Genomic DNA, 15,983 nt, shown 5'->3' on the forward strand with positions numbered 1-15,983 from the left:
AAGGCTCCGTCTCAAAAAAAAAAAAAAAAAAAGAAAGTGGGGAAATGTGAAAGGAAAATAAATCTGGGGCCCCAAAGTCACTGAAGCTGGGAACTGCTTAGGGCAAACCTGCCTCTCATTCTATTCAGTCACCCTTCTGCTCACTGAGATAAATGCATATGTGATTGCCTCTTTTGGAAAGGCTAATCAGAAACTCAAAAGAATGCAACCATTTGTCTCTTACCTACCTATGACCTGGAAGCTCCCTCCCTGCTTCAAGTCTTCCCGCCTTTGCTTCGAGTTGTCCCGCCTTTCCAGATCAAACCAATGTTCATCTTGCATATGTTGACTGATGGCTCATGTCTCCCTAAAATGTATAAAACCAAACTGTGCTCTGACCACCTTGGGCACATGTCATCAGGACCTCCGGAAGTGTGTCACAGGCATATGTCCTAAACTTTGGCAATATAAACTTTATAAATTATCTGAGACTTATCTCACATTTTGGGGGTTCACAAAATTTAACAATATTACTCTAACCTCCTCCCTCCCTCATCTTTCTATGCCAAAACTGGACATAAAGAAATTATCTCACCTATTTTTGTATGACTGTAGGTCATAAGACCCCCATTCCAAGACAGTCCTGCCCCATACCAAGAAGGAAGGAGTGCTGCAGAGATCGGGAAGGATCTAAATCGAGGGTCTTGCTGGGTTTCTCAACTCAGCTGGTATCTACTAGCATTAAATCGTATCCTCCTTTTTTTTTTTTTTTTTTGAGGCGGAGTCTCACTCTGTCGCCTGGCCTGGAGTGCAGTGGCCAGATCTCAGCTCACTGCAAGCTCCGCCTTCCGGGTTTACGCCATTCTCCTGCCTCAGCCTCCCAAGTAGCTGGGACTACAGGCGCCCTGCCACCTCGCCCGGCTAGTTTTTTTGTATTTTTAGTAGAGACGGGGTTTCACCGTGTTAGCCAGGATGGTCTCGATCTCCTGACCTCGTGATCCGCCCGTCTCGGCCTCCCAAAGTGCTGGGATTACAGGCTTGAGCCACCGCGCCCGGCCTAAATCATATCCGTTTTGTCCAATCGTATCTCTACATAGCTGTCCATACTTTGATGAACCTAAGCATGAAAATGAAGAGTTTCCTCTGATCTTTGGATCTTCATGCTGAAGGCACTTGTGCCACATTAAAACAATGATCAAACACATTTGTATGCCTTTTGTCAGTAATTTTCAGTGAATCTTCAGAGGGCAAAGGGGAAGTTTTCTCTTGGCCCCCACAAAACATTCTGACTTCCTTTCAACCACTTCCGGAGACTGTATCTGGCTAAACTTAACACAAAAATAAGTTTATGTTTGAGAGAGACAAAAAGTAACCTGAACAAGTGAATTTTAAAAGGCCCTGTGAATTCTCAATGACTCCTCCACCCAATTAACTGGAATGAGCCAGCACTTTCCAGTCTGGATACACCGTTATCAATTGTCACCATAAAACATAGTTAGGTGAGGAGTGCTGTCTTAAAAACACAGGATCAAACTTCCAGGTAAAGATGGCAGTTTGAACACCTGCATTTAGCTCAGCTCTGTAAACCAAAAGGTATCTGAGACAGGTTGCAATCAATTTAGAAAGTTTATTTTGCCAAGGTTAAGGATGTGCCTGTGACAGAAATTCAGGAGGTCCTGACATGTGCCTCAAGGTGGTCAGGGTACAGCTTGCTTTTATACATTTTAGGGAGACATGAGACATCAATCAATATGTATCAGATGTACCTAGGTTCAGTCTGATAAGGCAGGACAACTTGAGGTGGTGAAGGGGTCTTCCGGGTCACAAGTAGATAACAGACAAAAGACTGCATTCTTTTGAGTTCTCCAGCTGCTATCCACTGAATACACAGTTTAGTCTAGCTCAATATCTGCATTTTTACATAAACAATAGGGTAGAGGAAGCAATCAGATATGGATTTGTCTCAGGTGAGTCTCAGAGGGATGACTTTGAGTTCTGTCTTTCATCCACAAGGAATCTCCATGTAGGCAAATTTTGAGGGCGGTATGTACCTTTTTAATTTTGTAGCTATCTTATTTAGAAAGAAAACGGGAGGCAGGTTTGCCTGACATAGTTCCCAGCCTGACTTTTCCCTTGGCTTAGTGATCTGGGGGCCTGAGATTTATTTTTCTTTCACAGCTTCTTCTCAAAACCTCTCTGAAACTACAATAAAGGATTTTTTTCTTAAAGGCATAAACCTCACCAAAGAGGAGAAAACAGCAACAAATTTTAAAAACTGGAACACTGATGGACAATGGTAAATGCATGAATAAGAAACAAAAAACCTAGGCCAGTATAAAGAAAGCTAAGAAGTAACTAAAATACCACAGAACCTCCCAAAAGTTTCAGGAAGCAGTGATATTTTCAACTTCAGGATGTGAAGCCAATCTCACAGAGTTAACATGAATTCTGAACAGAAATACAGTTATAATTAAGCATTAATCAGGCTGCACTTTGGCCCACTTCCTTGTAACCAAAAGTCATGTAGCTCTACATACTGATCACTTGTATCTTCACTGTTCCTATAGATAGAATTTCTGACATTAGAGTCATGGGCTTTTAAGAATTAATTGCATCCCCCAGTGTTCTTATAGATGGGATCTCTGACATTAATTAGAATCATAAGGCTTTTAAGAACTGCTTATGATTTTTTCAGATCCTGAATTCCAGCTGAATAGTTGACATCAACCAGTTTGAGGCTCCTCTTTCCCCACTAAGAGGAACAAAATCAGCATGAGAATACTGTTTCTTCATCTCCTGTTCCTTGACTTCAACCTGCACTCTTTCCAATCATCTCCACCCTTCAACCTATTCCAAAACCCTTAAAATCCCCAGCCCCCAACTACTCAGGGAGATGGATTTGAGGATTCCTCTTGTCTCCTTGATTGGTGGCCCTATGGTTAAATCTTTCTCTGCTACAACCCAGTGTCTCTGTGTATTGATTTGCTGTGTGCATTAAGTGATGAACCTATTGTGGTTACAGTAGGAGTAAAAAAAAGAGAAGACTGGTTGAAAGGCTAATTTAAAACTTGTTATACCTCTAGTCCTCCCTCTGTACTCCCAAAACAGCATGCTGATTCTCTAGAGAAGGTCAAATGTTGGTCTTAGGACTGGGTGGTCAAGCACCTTTGAGGACGAGGGTACCCTATCGGTGAGCTACTGCTGCACAGCAGCTATCCCAGAACTTGGTGGCTGACAAACACGTCACATGTTCATGCCTAGGTTCAGGAGATGCTGCAAAATGTTGTAGGCACTTTCTCTCATCTATCACAGGTATTATATTGAAAACAAGAGAATTAAAAGCAAGTTTACTTCCAGAATACTGATAGACATCCTCTAGTCCTCTTTACCTACTTGACTCCCAGGCCATGGGTAGCCATGCATACCCCTCCCAGAAAGAAATGGGGCAGCCTTCTCTAGGACATCTGATCAGCCAGAGGAAAGACAAATGATCTGACATCAGGAGTTCCCCAAGGTAATGACCTGACAGACAATCCTCATCCTGAGAGCTGGCTGACAATCAGGTAGCCCAGCACTCTTCAAAGGAGCAGACAGGGGCCAGGTACAGTGGCTCACACCTGTAATCCCAGCACTTTGGGAGGCCAAGGCGGGCAGATCAGTTGAGGCCAGGAGTTTGGGACCAGCCTGGCCAACATGGTGAAATCCTGTCTCTACTAAAAATACAAAAAAATTAGCCAGGTATGGTGGCAGGTGCCTGTATTCCCATCTACTTGGAGGCTGACACAAGAGAATCACTAGAATCCAGGAGGTGGAGGTTGCAGTGAGCCCAGATCGCACCACTGCACCCCATCCTGGACATCAGAATGAGACTCCGTCTAAAAAAAAATAAAACAAAAAAACCAAAAAAACCAAAACCAAAACAAGAAATGAGCAGATAGGGAACAAAAGACCAAACAATCCAACAATATTTTCATTGTGTTGGTTGTTACATGAATGACTGTGCTTGTCAAAACTAAAAATTATATTTAAAAGGAGTGAATTTTACTGTGAAGTGTACCTCCCATGAACTGGAAAAAACAACTGAGGAAACTTGCACAAGAAGAAGTCCCTTAAACAAAAATCATTAACATCCTCAAAGAAGAAATTGAAGAAAAAAAAAAAGAACCATAAAACAAAAACAAGATCCTACTAAGAAAAATTTTCAGAAAACACAAAAAAGCAGTTAAAAACTGAACACATGAGAACAAAGAAAGCTCAGTAAAAGTGTCAGAAAAAGACAAAGCTAAAAGTGAAGCAAAGGGACAAAATAAGACTGTCCATAAACACCAAAGTCACAAGAAGGTCCCAGAAAGATGAACCAGAAAAAAACAGAGGGAAGAAAAATGAAATAAATAATAGGGAAAATATTCCCAAAACTGCAGAGATGATGAGCTGTCCCAGCAAGTGCCTAGCACACTGGACGAAAATAGATCCACACCAAGACACACATCATGGTGTTTTCAGAATGCTGGAGAAAAACGTGGTAACAAAAGGTTGCGTGAGTTCTCTGAGAATTAAAAACAGATTTCACACAAAGGATCACAAAGCAGAAGTGTATCTACCTCCTCAACAGTAAATTAAAAACCAGAAGACAACAGAGAAATGCCTACAAAATTCCTAAGAAAGTATTTAACATAGTGTTCTACAGAGTCAAATGATTGACTGAGGAAAAGTCGCACAAAGATATTTTCTTAGCCAGGTGTGGAGGCACACATTTGTATTCCAGCTACTCAAGAGGCTGAGGTGGGAGGATGGCTAGAGGCCAAGGGGTCAAGGCTGCAGTGAACCGAGATTGCACCACTGCACTCCAGCATGGGTGACAGTGAGAAGACACTGTCTCGGAAAAAAAAAAAAAAAAAAGTCCTACTCGTAGCTTGAAAAAAAAAAAAAATATATATATATATATATATTCAGACATCCAAAATGTCATGGCCAACATAGTGAAACCTCATCTCTACTAAAAATACAAAAAAATCAGCTGGGCATTGTGGCGGGCACCTGTACTCTCAGCTACTCAGGAGGCTAAGGCAGGCTAAGGCTATCGCTTGAACCCGGGAGGCGGAGGTTGCAGTGAGCTGAGATCACGCCATTGCACTCCAGCCTGAGTGACAAGAGCAAGACACCATCTTAAAAAAAAAGAAAGAACAAAGAAGAAAGAAGAAGGGAGAAGGAGGGAGAAGGAGGAAGAAGAAGGAAGAAGGAGGAAGAAGAAGGAAGAAGAAGAAAGAAGAAAGAAGGGCTGGGCACGGTGGCTCACGCCTGTAATCCCAGCACTTTGGGAGGCCGAGGCGGGTGGATCATGAGGTCAGGAAATGGAGACTATCCTGGCCAACATGGTGAAACCCCATCTCTACTAATAATAAAATATTAGCTGGGCGTGGTGGTGGGCACTTGTAGTCCCAGCTACTTGGGAGGCAGAGGCAGAGAATCACTTGAAACCCGGGAGGTGGAGGTTGCAGTGAGCCGAAATTGCACCACTGCACTTCAGCCTGACGACAGAGTGAGACTCCGTCTCAAAAAAAAAAAAAAAAAAAAAAAAGCAGCAGCAGTAGCAGCAGCAGCAGCAAGGGCAATCCAAAACAAGACAAAAGAGAAGGAAATCTGACTGTGATGGGAGACCCCAAGAGTGCAGCCAAGTAGAGCAGCTTGCAGTTGACCATCCTGGACGACACAGAAAGCCTTCACAAAGCAGATGAAATTGATGGAGTGCGATGCCCACTGTGCTGGATAAAACAGGTTTCACCACTTTGGGGAAAACAAAATATTGGGCAGGCAAGGAAAAGTAATCATACATAAAACACTGTGTGGTTCCTGCAGTTACAATTCTGTAAAAAAACAAGTAAAATCTAACTAAAATGTAACTGTACTGGGACAGTTAGGAGAGGAGAGGGAGGATGAACTGTGAGAGCAAGGTAAAGAATAAGCAAATGTTCATCTTCCATTTATCCATTCAGAATTACAATTACCTAAAGTTGTCAGAAAAAGAAAATCTGAAAGAATTTTAAAAGCAGCTCAAGATGGCTGCAGGTTGAACACACAGGTAAAAGAAACCAGGCCTATAAATTAAAGGTGAACTCTCACTTGCAAGGCTGGAATTTGTCAAACATTTCACTAACATTCGCTGACTGTAACCTTCTTGCCTATCAGATGAAGCATAAATGCAGGAGAGAATCAATCATTTCTCTCCAGATCCTGAGACACCTGCACACTGGGTAACTTTTTACCCTATATACATTGTAAACCAAAAACAAAATTCTATGCCTCCCAACAGACTTGATGGACCCTTACTCTCAGTCAGGGGAGTTCCAAAGAAAACCTGAAAATCAAGTTCAGGTCATGATGGGAAAGGGGAGTCAGATATGCCTCATTATACCATCTTCCCTTTGGAATTCAGGCACAACTGACAACCATTAACATTAAAACAGATTTTTATTCTTAATCTTTTTTTAGAAATAGGGTCTCACTATGTTGCCCAGGTTGGTCTCAAACTGAGCTCAAACAATCCTCACACCTCACCACTCCCAGCTAAAACAGATCTTAAGATGAACAAAACAAACAATTTGTAGCAATAAGACACCAAATTCCAATCTGATTCTAGTATAGAATCACATGACAGCAGGTCCTGAAAGAAACTGTATTTTACCCTAAAATGTATTTCTTTGACATATTTTGAAATAGCCCAGTAAAGCTGTCTCCTGTAGGGGGAAAAAATCTACATTCTGTAAAGAATTCCCTTCCCTTTCCAGGTCTTTTCCTTGACGCAGGGGAGAATTAATTAAGAGTCTGGCACTTTTTAAGTCTGATACGAAACATTTACAATCTATTCTGACACCTGCTACCTAAAAGCTTCATCTGCGTAAGAAAGAATCTTGGTCTCCATAACCCATTATCTTCACCCAAACATTCCCTTCTATTGATTCCAGATCTTTAGATAATAATTATTTCAACCAATTGCCAGTCAGAAAATCTTTGAATGCAGCTATGACCTGGAAACCCCAACTCTGCCCTCGAGCTCCAAGTTGCCCCACCTTTCCAGACTGAACCAAAGCACATGTTACACGTACTGATTGATGTCTTATGTTTCCCTAAAACGTATCAAACCAAGCTATTGCTTGACCACCTTGCGGTGGTTTCTTTGACTAGCTGAGTGTTTTTCTTTTCAAAAGCTCCTTTGTCTGCACCAATCCTTTACATTCTATATAAGAGCAATAGAGATAAAATTGCTCCGAATATAAAGGATACTTGCACCCACCAGCCCGAATCTCAGGTATTTTTAGGTGATAAACAATCCCGTGGAAGGGTCAGAGGAGATTCCTCATGACATGCAGTGGTTCCAAAGGGCTTCACAATCAACAGAAAAACACTTAAGTTGTAATAGCCCTTCCAGGGAACTCTCATAATAGGCTGGTCACCTAGCGCTCAGGGCACCTCACTGCCACAGCAGGCGAGTTTCTCCTGAAACACATTAAGAGAGCAGACCAACACAGGGGTAAGAGCCTGAGGAGTGAAGCTAATAAGTAACACATTTTTGACCCTGAACACATTCCTAATCTGGTGCAGACAAGAGAGAAGGGAGGAGAGACATTTAAAACAGGACATCTGAAGTTGAAGCTACTGAAGGAGAGTTACCATGTTCCAAGATACCAGCTAGGCTTGTGACTAAAAATTATGGCACCTCATCTTATAAATTTTTTGACTCATTGAACCAACATCACTGAAAATTAAATTAGCTTAACTTGGCCAAAATGGGGCTCATTCAAGACCCCAAAATTGAATTATTTATGTGCACAACTGGAAAGTTGTGCTTAAAAATTAACCACAAAGAATGGAATAGTTACTACAATGGTTTTTATTTTTTATTTTTTTATTTTTTGAGACAGAGTTTTGCTCTGTCGCCCAGGCTGGAGTGCAGTGGCCGGATCTCAGCTCACTGCAAGCTCCGCCTCCTGGGTTTTACGCCATTCTCCTGCCTCAGCCTCCCGAGTAGCTGGGACTATAGGCGCCCGCCACCTCGCCCAGCTAGTTTTTTTTTATATTTTTAGTAGAGACGGGGTTTCACCGTGTTAGCCAGGATGGTCTCGATCTCCTGACCTCGTGATCCGCCCGTCTCGGCCTCCCAAAGTGCTGGGATTACAGGCTTGAGCCACCGCGTCCGGCCTACAATGGTTTTTAAATGCTTCTAAAAGAAGTAATGATAAAATTGCTTCCACATAGGAGGTGAACCGCAAGATCTTGGAAACTATTCCTTGCCTGAGAAAATTGTCTCACGTTCCCACTGTCTCACCTCCTCCCCTCCACCTGCTCCTTCAGCCCTCTTATTCTTTGCTTTCAGAGCTGCCTTGGCCGGGCACAGTGGCTCACACCTGCAGTCTCAGCCCTTTGGGAGGCTGAGGTGGGTGGATCACTTGAGCCCAGGAGCTCGAGACCAGCCTGTACAACATAGTGAGACATCGTCTCTACAAAAAATTTTTTAAAAGCTGGGCATGGTGGCATGTGCCTGTAGTCCCAGTCACTCAGGAGGCTGAGGCAGGAAGATTGCTTGAGCCCAGGAGGCCGAGACTGCAGTGAGCTATGATCATGCCACTATATTCCAGCCTGGGTGACAGAGCAAAACCCTGTCTCAAAAAAAAAAAAGAACTACTTTGCCCAGATCAGATGTTCCTTATTCCCTCCTCCATCCACAGAAGTTTTGATAGCACCTTTCAGAGAAAATCCTGACCCAAAGGGAGACCCTTCAGTAGTTTAGACTCCCAGGACGAGGCAGAACTTAGAGCCCCCTACTAAGGAATTCCCAGAAAAAAAAAAAAAAGCTATTATTAAGATTCTTGGACACTCCAAATTCAGCCCTTCCGAGAAAAAGTATTTTGTTGATGCAGCAGCCAAAGGCTGCTCTAACACTAATATCAGATGAAACTATACAGGTGGTTATTTTTTTTTTTTTTAATGAGCTCCACTGAAAAGGAACTCCAAGTGGCTCAAGAAAAGGGTTCAGAGAAGGAAAAGCACATATGGCCAACAAAGGAGACACACCTTTCCCCCACTTGCAAATTATAGTATGGACTCAACAACAGACTTGTTTTGTCTTTGGAATTTATTTCAATTTCCTGTATTACAACATTTCTGTCAGCTTACTCACTAGCGACCTCAGAAAATGATTGCCTAAGAAAAAACAGTATTACTGGAAACAGTCACGCACAATCACTCATAAGTCTTATGCTAAATGTGCAGTTTGTCCTAAACATAATCCAGGACAGCCTCTTCATGGATATCAAGGGCATTTTCCTTTGCCCACCAGACCTTTTGATATCTGGCAAGTGGATTTTATCCAATTACCTCCAGCCCAGGATTATAAATAGGTCCTGGTCATGATTTGTATGTTCTCTCACTGAGTTGAACCATTTCCTTGCAGAAGTCATGGCACACACAGGAGGAAAATATCGTTGAAGCAGAGAATTCCCTCTTGGGGAATTCCTTCCAAATTACATAGCGATAGAAGAACTCATTTTACTAGAAAGAGAGTCCACTCAGTTTGTAAAATCTGGCCCATTTTCCAACATTTTCATTGTGTATACCATCCTTAGTCTTCTAGATTGGTGGAACAAATAAATGGAATAATAAACATCCAGCTGGCAAAATTAACAAAAGCTTTCCATACTGGGCCAAAGGCTCTTCCATTGATTTTGCTTAACCCAAGAGCAACTTCTCTTGGATAACATCAATTACGAGATAATTACAAGTCAACCTATGAAACAGGATAATAATTTATATGAACCAACTTTATTGAAAGGTGCTATACTCAGTTATTGTCAAGGTTTAACTAAACTTCCTTCTCCAAAAGAAATTAATAAAAGATTCTTTTTACAGTGTACTCCTGGAAGACAAAGACCTTACATACCATCATGTCTAGCCAAACGACCTTTTTTTATGGAAATGACATCAACTAAAAGACTCACTTGAACCTCACTGGAAAGGACTCTATCAGGTATTGTTAACTAATTGCTGTGCAGCAAAACTTGAAGGCTGACTCCTGGATCCACATTTCTCATTTAAAGAAAGCTCCAACAACTAAATGAACTTATAAGTCCACTGGAGATCTCCAATTAAAGATCTCTAAGATTCCTGACACCTCTGAGGATGGGAAGCAGACAAGACCTGACTAGACAACATTGCCCAAATTACCAGGCCAGGCCTGAACTCACAATGAATTTCTTCTGCATATACCTTTTGTTTTTGTATTTTCCTGCATGATGACTGAATTTCTACTAACACCCCCTCATTTCTTTGATCCCCATTCCTCTTACTGGGAAATTGTTTAACTGATGTGAAAGTAGGACAAACATTTTTTCAGTATCAAGAAGACACTGGAAACCTGACATCAATTTCTTAGAATCAGTCCAATGTTCCCATGGCCCATGGCACCAGTTTTCAGGCGTAATAAACTATCAAGAGGCCCCCATTTAGGGAAAGATATCCAGGAAGTTCTTCCCAATTCCATGGCTGGTCTGGCAATTTTTAACACTTTACAAATAGATCACTATGTTACTGTGAATACAGATGATCACTTACTATACAAACTCCTGGATATGATGGAAGACATTTAGCTGCAGTTTATGTGCCTTGCCATAGTATCTCTAGTCCTAGGAGTCAGGGACCTTGTTTTTGTGACTGGTCTATACAACATTCTAATGAAGCTGGAAATCAAATAGTGAGAGCTACTTGGTGGACAAGAGTACCACCAGAGGATACTTGGGAATGTTAGCAGGGAGAATGTGAGAAGCCTTACAGTATACTCAAACTAAACTGTATCTAGGGGTAACTACTGCTCCTCTCACTTTAACTTGGAGCACCCAACATTATTGGGTTTGTAACTGGTACTCACGTTGCATTTCCATTATAAATGCTCAATGGCAACAACATGTTTAGTAGATAAAACAGCACTAGCCAACTAAGGCAAAAAGAACCTTACGTGCAATAAAGGCAGGACTTGAGATATTAGGACAAGCTAAAAATGTATTTAACAACAACAACAACAGAAAAAAATCACAAGAAAAGTCAATACTTACCAGTCTAAATAGATTAAAAGAAATATTCTTTCAGAAGGAAGGTATGGGTTGGGAAGCTACACAAAAAGATAATGACACTATTGTTAAGTAGGTAAATCAACTGCTCAACTAACAAGGGGCCATGCCAAAACCCAGTGATGGAAAATAGCATGCGTCCAAACTCAACAAGGTTTACTGACCATGCTAATCCAAATGGAAACTGAAGTGGCCTCTAAAATGTACCCTACCATTTTGGATGCAGAAACACAAGGTATACATTTATGCACAAACATTATGAACACTCTTCTTCCTGGAAAATTACTACCAAGGGTATGTAGCTTAATTCACCGTACTCTTACAGCACTAGCACCCTGCATGGATAATAGACGTATAACATAGTGTTAGTAGGAATAGAGATTTTTTTTAAATAATACTCATATTTTCCCAATGGGGAGCTGATAGGCCATATTAAATAATAGTACTTAAGAGTCCAGTTTCAGTTCTACACTGTAAACAAATTCAGGAAGTTTGTGCTGTCCCCAAAATGTTTGGAATCCTGAAATCATATAAATATGACCCTTAATTTCTTTATTTTTGAATTTATTTATTTATTTTTGAGATGGAGTCTCGCTCTGTCACCCAGGCTGGAGTGCAGTGGCCGGATCTCAGCTCACTGCAAGCTCTGCCTCCCGGGTTCATGCCATTCTCCTGCCTCAGCCTCCCGAGCAGCTGGGACTACAGGCGCCCGCCACCTCACCCGGCTAGTTTTTTGTATTTTTTAGTAGAGACGGGGTTTCACCGTGTTAGCCAGGATGGTCTCGAACTCCTGACCTCGTGATCCGCCCGTCTCGACCTCCCAAAAGTGCTGGGATTGCAGGCTTGAGCCACCGCGTCTGGCCTATTTTTAAATTTAATTTAAAGTTCCAGGATACATGTGCAGGATGTGCAGGTTTTTTCCATAGGTAAATGTGCGCCATGGTGGTCTGCTGCATCTATCAATCCATAACCTAGGTATTAAGCCCTGCATGCATTCGCTATTTATCCTGATGCTCTCCCTCCTGCTGCACTCCCCACACAGGCCCCAGTATGTGTTGTTCCCCTCCCTGCGTCCATGTGTTCTCACTGTTCAGCTCCAACTTACAAGTGAGAACATGTGGTGTTTGGTTTTCTGTTCCTATGTTAGTTTGCTGAGGATACTGGCTTCCAGCTCTACCCATGTCCCTGCAGAGGACATGATCTCGTTCCTTTTTATGGCTACATAGTATTCTATGGTGTATATGTACCATATTTTCTTTATCCAGTATATCATTAGCGGCATTTGGGTTGATTCTATGTCTTTGATATTATGAATAGTGCTGCAATGAACATACATGTGCATGTATCTTTAGAACAGAATGATTTATATTCTTTTGGGTATATACTCAGTAATGGGATTGCTGATTCAAATGATATTTCTGGCTCTAGGTCTCTGAGGAATCGCCACACCATCTTCCACAATGGTTGAACTAATTTACATTCCCACCAACAACATAAAAGCATTCCCGCCTCCACCGCCTCATCAGCATCTGTCATTTCTTGACTTATTAATAATCGCCATTCTGACTAGCATGAGATGGTATCTCACTGTGCTTTTGATTTGCATGTCTCTAATGATTAGTGATGTTGAGCTTTTTTTCATGTTTGCTGGCCACATAAATGTCTTCTTTTGAGAAGTGTCTGTTCATGTCCTTTGCCCATTTTTTAATGGGATTGTTCAGTTTTTTTCTTATAAATTTGTTTAAGTTCCTTGTAGATTCTAGATATTAGAACTTTGTCAGATGAATAGATTGCAAAAATCTTCTCCCATTCTGTAGGCTGTCTGTTCACTCTGATGATAGTTTCTTTTGCTGCGCAGAAGCTCTTTAGTTTAATTAGATCCCATTTGTCAATATTGGCTTTTGTTGCAATTGCTTTTGATGTTGTTGTCATGACATGTTTGCCAGTGCCTATGTCCTGAATGGTATTTTCTTCTAGGGTTTTTATAGTGTTTTTCATTTTCTAGGGTTTTATATTTAAGTCTTTAATTCATCTTGAGTTAATTTTCATATAAGGTGTAAGGAAAAGGTACAGTTTCAATTTCTGCATATGGTTAGCCAGTTCTCCTGGCACCATTTATGAAATAGGGAATTTGTTCCCCATTGCTTTTGTCAGGTTTGACAAAGATCAGATGGTTGTAGACGTGCAGTCTTATTTCTGAGATCTCTATTCTGTTCCATTAGTCTCTGTGTCTGTTGTACCAGTACCATGCTGTTTCGGTTATTGATTTGATTACTATAGTTTGAAGTCCAGTAGCATGATGCCTCCAGCTTTGTTCTTTTTGGTTAGAATTGTCTTGGCTATACAGGTTCTTTTTTGGTTCCATATGAATTTTAGAGTAGTTTTTTCTAATTTTGTGAAGAATGTCAATGGTAGTTTAATGGGAAATAGCATTGAATTTATAAATTAGTTTGGGCAGTATGGCCATTTTCATGATACTGATTCTTCCTATCCATGAGCATGCAACGTTTTCCCACTTGTGTCCCCTCATTTCCTTGAGCAGTGGTTTGTAGTCCTCCTTGAAGAGGTCTTCACTTCCCTTGTTAGCTGTATTCCTAGGTATTTTATTCTCTTCATAGCAACTGTGAATGAGAGTTCATTCATGATTTGGCTATTTGTCTATTGTTGGTGTACAGGAATACTTATGATTTTTGCACACTGATTTTGTATCCTGAGACTTTGCTAAAGTTGCTCATCAGCTTAAGGAGCTTTTTGGCTGAGATGATGGGGTTTTCTAGGTACAGAATCATGTCATCTACAAACAGAGACAGTTTGACTTCCTCTCTTCCTATGTGAATACCCTTTCTTTCTCTTGCCTGATAGCCCTGGCCAGAGCTTCCAATACTATGTTGAACAGGAGTGGTGAGAGAGATGACTCTTAATTTCTATACCCTGCTCAAAATAATATATGGTATACAGGTGACATGGTTTGGCTCTGTGTCCCCACCCAAATCTCATCTCAAATTACACCCCCATAATTCCCATGTGTTGTGGGAGGGACCTGGTGGGAGATAATTAAATCATGAGGGCTGTTTCCTCCATACTGCTCTCGTGGTAGTAAGTCTCATGAGATCTGATGGTTTTATCAGGGGTTTCTGCTCTTGGATCTTCCTCATTCTCTCTCTACCTGCTGCCATCCATGTAGAATGGGACTTGCCCCTCCCTGCCTTCCACCATGATTGTGAGGCTTCCTCAGTCACAGGAAAAGTCCAATTGAACCTCTTTCTTTCGTAAATTGCCCAGTCTCATGTATGTATTTATCAGCATTGTGAAAATGGACTAATAAATTGGTACCAGCAGAGTGGGGTGCTGCTGAGAAGATACCTGAAAATATGGAAGTGACTTTGCAACTGGGTAACAGGCAGAGGTTGGAACAGTTTGGAGGGCTCAGAAGACAGGAAAATGTCTTTCTAATATTCCTATGTTACAAATACTATAAATACTGCAAAAATGTTACCAAAAGAATAAAACTCCAGCCAAAATTATGTTAGCTCATCAGTTTGAACTATGGCCACAGAATGTATGTAAGGGTGGTCTTCTACTGTCTGTTTTATCCAACATACTCTTTCCTCTAATTCTGACCTACTGAATTACAGCAGAAAGAGACATGCTCCCAGTTTGCTCTGAGTCTGTGTCCCTGGTCTATAGTCCTCAAACTTGGCTCAGAATAAAATTAACTTTGACTTAAATCCATAGTAGCTGTTATTTGAACCTTTTGGGTCAACCTAGTTGAGACAAATTTAAAAAGATCAAGAAAAGCATGTAGTTTCAAAATACTGGAGCAAATATCCAATCACCTAAAAGAGCTAAAAGTATGTCCATGTAAAGAGCAAGAAATAGTGGAGGTGAGGGGTGGGGAGGTGAGAAGAGTGTGCTTTCTAGGTAGTGGTCATCTCAGGGAAGGTGAGGGGAGTGTGCTTTTATCTCTTTTAAATAAAAAGACTTGAATTATTTGTTTCTTCCATGCACGTGCATATATAACTTTAAAAATAAACACCAATGTAATTTATTAACTAAGAAATAAAAGTACTTGATGATCAAGTCAGTTGGAAAAATTAGATAATTAGCTTTCCAAAAGACTAAAAAAATCCACCACAAGCCACTGAGGCTTTAAAAGTGTCTCCTCAAGACAGCAGAATTAAAAAAAAAAAGCAATATAAAACACTTAAGGTATTGCCTTCAGTCCCCTGGGTGGCCATTCATCTTGTTTAAGGTCTCCGAGAGATTTAACATCAAGGAAGCTCCAACAGTATGCACTATCCAACTCCCTAACCTGTCTACCTGGAATCTCTGCCTTGCTCCCTACCGTTAAGCTGAGGCCAGTCTGGTTTAGAAGGAACCTTAACCTCTCTCCCTTCACCAAAGCTGGCTGCAGGCTGTCAGCATTCTGTGCCTCTAGGATTGGGAGGGTTTCCTAAGAAACCCAGCTGTCCAAGCCTAAGTCCATAAAGTCCCAGAAGCATCAGTCACTCATAAATCTCACCTCCTACCCCAGTGCATAGTATCACCTTGACAAATCCAACGCGAGATTATACACATACTCCTCCCTGCAATGGCCAGATGAGGGATAAGAGTTGGCTCCATCTGAGCAACTGTCTTCCCTTCTACTTCCCAAAACCTGCTCTTTCCTTATCTCTCCCTATATTTAACTGGCTCCACTGCTTTCCTCCATCAGCTCCTACTAATTTATGATGTACTTGTATTACTAACACATTGCTTAATTCCTTTTAGCCTGATTCTTTTTTTTCTTCTTGAGACAGGGTCTCACTCTGTCGCCAAGGCTGGAGTGCACTGGCACAATCACGCCTCACTGCAGCCTGGACCTCCCTGGGCTCAAGGGAGATCCTC

General features: G+C 41.4%; 1 protein-coding gene across 1 annotated transcript in view; it reads right to left on the reverse strand.

Moving 5' to 3' along the window:
• Positions 1-15,983, reverse strand: part of LOC105501663 (ribose-5-phosphate isomerase-like) — a 64,397-nt gene that overhangs the window by 35,674 nt on the left and 12,740 nt on the right. The window lies entirely within an intron of this gene.

This window comes from Colobus angolensis, unplaced genomic scaffold (assembly GCF_000951035.1).
Source record: "Colobus angolensis palliatus isolate OR3802 unplaced genomic scaffold, Cang.pa_1.0 Scaffold739, whole genome shotgun sequence".
Lineage (NCBI taxonomy): Eukaryota > Metazoa > Chordata > Mammalia > Primates > Cercopithecidae > Colobus > Colobus angolensis.